Source organism: Mirounga leonina, unplaced genomic scaffold, assembly GCF_011800145.1.
Source record: "Mirounga leonina isolate KUSES-001 unplaced genomic scaffold, KU_Mleo_1.0 Mir_418, whole genome shotgun sequence".
NCBI lineage: Eukaryota > Metazoa > Chordata > Mammalia > Carnivora > Phocidae > Mirounga > Mirounga leonina.
In genome coordinates, this window is record NW_023270739.1 from 25,552,324 (window position 1) to 25,558,538 (window position 6,215).

A 6,215-nucleotide genomic window follows, 5' to 3' on the forward strand; every position below is an offset into this window, starting at 1 on the left:
AGGCTATAGCGGAGGGCCTGTGGATTCAGCATGGGGTTCCCATCGAAAGAGGGAATCCTGAAGCAAGGGACAAATTGTGGAAAAGTCTCCTGTGCTGAAAACATCTAATTTATGCTTTTATTCAGGCAGCTGTATCTCCCTGAGTAAAAGACAGTCACCTCTCCATCTGTTTCAGTTCCAAACTCTTTCCCTACATGTAAGGAACTGCTCTTGATTGTAATCTGAGTAAGGCTCAGTCGCCCCTAAGTATCTCTTGCCTTCCTGCCCTCATAAAGCCAAGGTGGAACCTGTGGCAGTCTTAGCCAAGTAGATGCCTGTTCTTAGCCTAGAATTCATCTGCAATGACCCCTAGTGAAGGATCCAAGGGAAGGCTCCCAGTGAAGTCTGTCTGTGGGACCCTCTGGTTCCAGTGATGGTCAGCATAATGGCAATGATTTCTGAGCCAGATTTCTATTTTCTAAGAACCTCCTTGTCTTCTGCCTGCTTTTTCTTTAAAGATGTTTTTATTTATCTATTTGAGAGAGAGAGAAAATGAGGGGGGGCAGAGGGAGAGGAAGAAGCGGACTCCTTGATGAGCAGGGAGCTGGATGTGGGGCTCTATGCAGGGCTCAATCTCAGGACCTGGAGATCATGACCTGAGCTGAAGACAGTCCCTTAACAGACTGAGCCACCCAGAAGCCCCTCTTCTGCTTCTTTTCCAAGTCCAGTCTTCCAGCCTCCTCTCATTTACATGATTCCACTTATCACTTTCAAAGAAACCCCCCCGCCTTTTTTTGTTTTGTTACACCTAGAATTGCTATATGGTGCTTATAGCCTAGGAATCTGGTAGAAAAAGGTATCAATACCAGATATCCATTATTGACATCAGGTTGTTGGGAAATGTGGGGAACTCACAATTGGTTATCTGCATAGCTTAAGTAAATGGCAGTCAAAACTTTGAAATTATTCAGGGATGAGAATCTGGAAGACAGTGACCCACAGAAATGGGACATATCTTCTGTAGTTACCTGAAAGGACACAGCTCCTGAGAGCAAAGCCACATAGCTATTGTCATAGGAAAGTATGAAGGCCATGAAATAGTATTGAAGGGTAGAGCAGCTGCTTCTAAAAGCCCATGGAACACCCGGAAAAGAGAGAATGGCAAGCTCAACTCCAAAAATTCTCAGCTCAAGTTTAGGGCTTAAAGTATAGGGGCTTCATAAAATTATTTTTAAAATGTAAAGGTCTTATTTCTTTCCATTGCAAGATAAGAGCTAAAATTAAAAAAAAAAAGACAAACAAGCACATACATGTTCTGAATTGGAATTAATGCACTATTCATCCTATCTCTTTATAAAAAGTTAGAGCATTGATCTGGAAACAGAGGGCCTCCTGAGAATTGGAATAGGGATTATACAATACAATCCAGATGAGTAGGAGTGCTTATGATCCCCGATCCCACTGAAGCTCCTTTGCATGCTGAAAGAGCCTCACTTAATGGCCAGTTGAGAATTAGAGATCTGGGAAGGAAAGAGATCTGAAGACCTCTGTGGAGCTATTTGATTTGTAAAATAAAACATCCTCCAGAACTGTTCATCAGCGCCTTGGATGAGCCATCGTTACATATGACGGAGAATTTCTGCCTTTCACTGAATTTTTAAACCTCAGTTAAATCATGGATCTAGAACTCCCAAAAGCAGAGAGAGGATATCTTGTCTTAAATAAGTACTTTGTAATGATATCATAAGTGTGTGCTTTATTTATTTATTTATTTATTTATTTATTTATTTATTATTAATTTATTTATTTATTTAACCTAGTCTTCTTCTAAAGGAACCAGAGGTCATTATCAGAGTAACAGTGTCCTGAGGAAAAAAATGTGTCTTTGAAGCAAAACTAATTCCTGGGCACACAGGGCACTTCTGCAGTCCAAGTCCACGAGTAAGTGTTTGGGGATGTTAAGATGAGAAGCGAAGACTTTACCTTTGCCCAACCCATACCCTTCTTGTATTTATTTCCTAAATTCTTTTGCTTACAGTTGGAATAGATGACTTCAGAAAGGGACTGATTCTTCATGCCGGATGTGAAATCTGAGAAAAATGGACCGTTCTGATTGGAAAGACCAAGGTGGAAATTACAGAGCTTTCTGCCACTACAAAAATATTAAATTAATAGTAATGCCACTTCAATAAAAGAATCAGAAATATCAGTGCCACCTTCAAAGATTTAAATGTACAGAGTTAATGACTCTAGGCAGATTCTCAATTGTGTGTGGTGGTGGAAGGATAGTTTTGCAGATGAAAACAGATTTTTCCAAAGTTTAATTAGAAGGCGACTCCTGTTGTAGCTGCCGTTTGGTATGTGGTCCGAGGCACTACAGCTCTGAGTACTTTATATGAAGCAACTGATCCGAATAATGTCATTTTCCTCTATTTCAATAAACAAAATCACTAAAAGCAGTCTGTTTTCTTTTCACTGACAGGAATAGCAGTATAATTTTGCCCATACTGTTTCTGGATTGTGTTAACTCCTTGGCGTGGAACTACATTTTGGTCTGAAGAAATACCATCTCACAAAACGTCATGTGATACAATCTAAAGGATAAACTTTATTAGCTGGATATATTGGTTAAACGCTTGAATGCCAGAGCACTGGAGACAAATACAGTTCACCTTTGAACGACTTGAGTCTGAACTGCGCAGGTCCACTTACAGATGGATTTTTTCCAGCCAATACAATGCAGTACTGTAAATGTATTTTGTCTTCCTTATGATTTTCTTAATAACATTTTCTTTTCTCTAGCTTATTTTATTGTAAGAATACAATGTATAATACATGTAACACGCAAAATATGTTAATCAACTGTTTATGTTACAGGCAAGGCTTCCAGACTAATAGTAGGCTATCAGGGAGCCAGAAGTTATACATAGATTTTTGACTGCGGGGGGGGGGGGTGTCAGTACCCCAAACCCCTGCATTGTTCAAGGGTCAACTGTATAATGGCAGACCATAGGGCTGCAAGACACTGACTTATTAAAAGGTTTAGGGGTATGGTTTTGGGATATTTATCTAAAGTGAAGACAATTTGCTGAACCATATATCCATTGCCACTGGGAACATGGAGAGTCTCTTTGAATTTGGAGGCCACATATGAGTCCGGTGCTGAGAAGCTGTAAGATGTGAGTTTGTCCCAGGTCAAGAGAAAGCTCTCCAGACAGTTGAGGTCACAGTGATCCTGCTACTTGTCACTCCCAACAGATTAAATGATGTTTAAAGAACGTCAGCCAATCAGTTTGCTACATGTAGGGTGGAGTAAGCCTTAATAAGAGAATTAAACTCCTAGCTTTTCTAAACAAGGGCATGCTACATTTAATAAATAATTGTTACCCTTTTAAGAAATTAGTATGTGATATAAATGGGAATAGGACCAAATAAGTGGTAACCCTGTGACACTGCTGTCCCTCCATTCAGTGTCACCTGTGACCTCACAGAGGCTTTCTCAATGACCAACTGAGAGGGCAAGGATACATGCAATTGAACTATAATTTACATTATATGATCTGCAGGAACCAACTGAGAATGGATACTGCAACAACCCAGCTCAGATTGGGATGTGCCTGGAAGGCAGTTTGATAAGAAGCTAAGGAGAGCAAGAATACACATATGTGCTCATGAATCTGCTCAAGATCACTGGAGACATGATGAGTCTAGTAGTATTTTCTCAGCCTTCTGAATAAATGTTGCCTTGTAAGACACTTTTTCTAAAATGCTTTGGAGATGAGCTTTAAATTGATGGGCTTTCAAGCTGCTTACCTTCTTTTACCTTAGTATCATCTAAAAGCTGATGATGTGAAGGCTAACTTGCTAGAAACGGAGAGAGCTTGAGGAGCTAGAAGAAAGTAACTCTACAGCAGAGTGCTTCTGGGTAGTTGGTAACAGCTTATCCAAGAATGACAGAGGTAGTTTTATATGTTTATTTTTTGATTAGGTAATGAAAGTCTTCTTGTAGAGTCTTGGAGCAACTGTTACTCTAGAGAGTCATAAATATTAAAGTTGAATCAAAACATAAATAGCTTATAAGTGGCAGGATTTACTACTAGTTTCAGATCAATTTTGGACAACAGAGCCTCAGGATGCTTCAGATACAAAGACTAAACTGCAGATAGAAGGTTACTTGCCATTTATTCCTAACAGAAACAATTCATGTTAGTAGTATTAATAAAAAATCATATTTATAAAAAAGGACACTAAGAAGACTAAGTGTTGACTTTTTCAATTCACATCCAGTGTATGTGAAATAAAAATATATATGGGGGGCAGTGGGGAAAATGCCTTCCTGGTCATTAGCCGACAAATGCCATCAGTTCTCATAAATCTTCCAGTGAGATTACTAGTGCTTTTCCCTTAAGCATTGAAATTCAGCAAAGCACCAGCAGATATGTGCAGAAAGCCTCCAATAGGAAATACCTATGTGGGCCAAAACCAAACCAAGAAAAAAAAAAGAAAGAAATCAAAGGAAATAAAACTATTGCACGGAGCAGAAGAAACTCACAATACTATGAAAACCTTATTGTTTTTAATCTTGTTTTGAATGAGATGAGAGAATATAGTAATTACATAAAACAAAAGAATGCTTTAGGAAAGGAACAACCAAAGGACAGGTTTGCAAAGGAAACACGTGATACATGTTACAGAAATTTTAAAGGTTATACGATAAAAGGAAATCTGTCAGAAAGCTCACAAAACTTTGAAAAGAAAGTAGAAGAGATAAAAGAATCAGACAATCTAACCAGAAGGTGCATTATCTAAGACTTACCCCAAAAATTTAGAAAAAATGGTTGGACTATATGGACATGAACTTCCAGACTGAAAGGACTCCATGAGTCCCAGTGGGGGTTGAATACATTCTCTCAAGGCATATTGTTGCAGAAGTTCAGACTGAAGATGAAAGGAAATTCTCAAAAGTTTTCAAAGAACAAGTAAAGGTCACATTCTGAAAACTGAAAATTACAATTTTATCAACTTTTCTAATTTCAACTCCAGAAGCAACAAACCAGTTATCTTTTCGAATTATCTTCAAAATCTGGAAGGAATGTTATTTTAAAATTAGAATTCTACCCAGTCAAAATGCCAGTTAAGTGGGTGGGCCGAATCAACACATTTTTATACATGTGAGTTCACAAAAAAACAAAACACAGTATCTCAGGAAGTTATCAGAGGCTGTTGTTGTCCACCAACCCTGTGGAATTAACCAAGAAAGAAGAGAACAGGAGATCCAGGAAATAACAAGGGATCTAACACAGCAGGCGAGGGAAGGAAGCCCAGGACTACAACAATCCCACAGGCCTACAGAGCAAGGATTGTATTATTCCTAAATGTACTCTAAAAGACCATACCTGAGAAGACTTTTGTGTTAGTTTTAATCCACACCTTAGGTAAGCTCAGTGAACTTTTGAAGAAACCTTATAATTAAGACTCATTTCATAAATGTTCTAACGCTTGTTGCCAATAAATGCCTGTTATGTAAGATACAAGCGAGCTGAACTCATTTTCATCAAACATGACACCTCCTTGTAGGTTGTGAACGAGGATTAGAGAGCCCCCTTAACTACCTGACAACTGAAATGTGCTGTGAAAAAGCCTAAAAATTATCAACTGCCAAATTTGCTCAGGTTGGTTTGCAACAACGAGCAAACTAGGTTGAAGCAAGAGCATATGGAATTCCAAGGGCAGTATCTCCCAGGAGAAAGTGAACCTGATATGTCTGATTTTATTTATTAATGTTTTTTTTTTAATATTTTATTTATTTATTTGAGACAGAGAGAATGAGAGACAGAGAGCATGAGAGGGAGGAGGGTCAGAGGGAGAAGCAGACTCCCTGCCGAGCAGGGAGCCCGATGCGGGACTCGATCCTGGGACTCCAGAATCATGACCTGAGCCGAAGGCAGTCGCTTAACCAACTGAGCCACCCAGGCGCCCCTATTTATTAATGTTTTTATAATGCTCTACATGTTTTAAAAATACTAATTCATGTAAATTTCACAACAATCCTCTGAGGGGGTATTATCACTATTATTACTAATACATAATCATCATCATCATCCTTACTTTACAGATGAGGAGACTAGGGCCAAGACAAATAATTGTTCAAAGTCTCAGTTCTTAAATGGCAGAGATTTATTCAAACCCAAGCAGGTCTGGCTTTTAACTGGCACACTGTGTTGCCCCTACTCAGT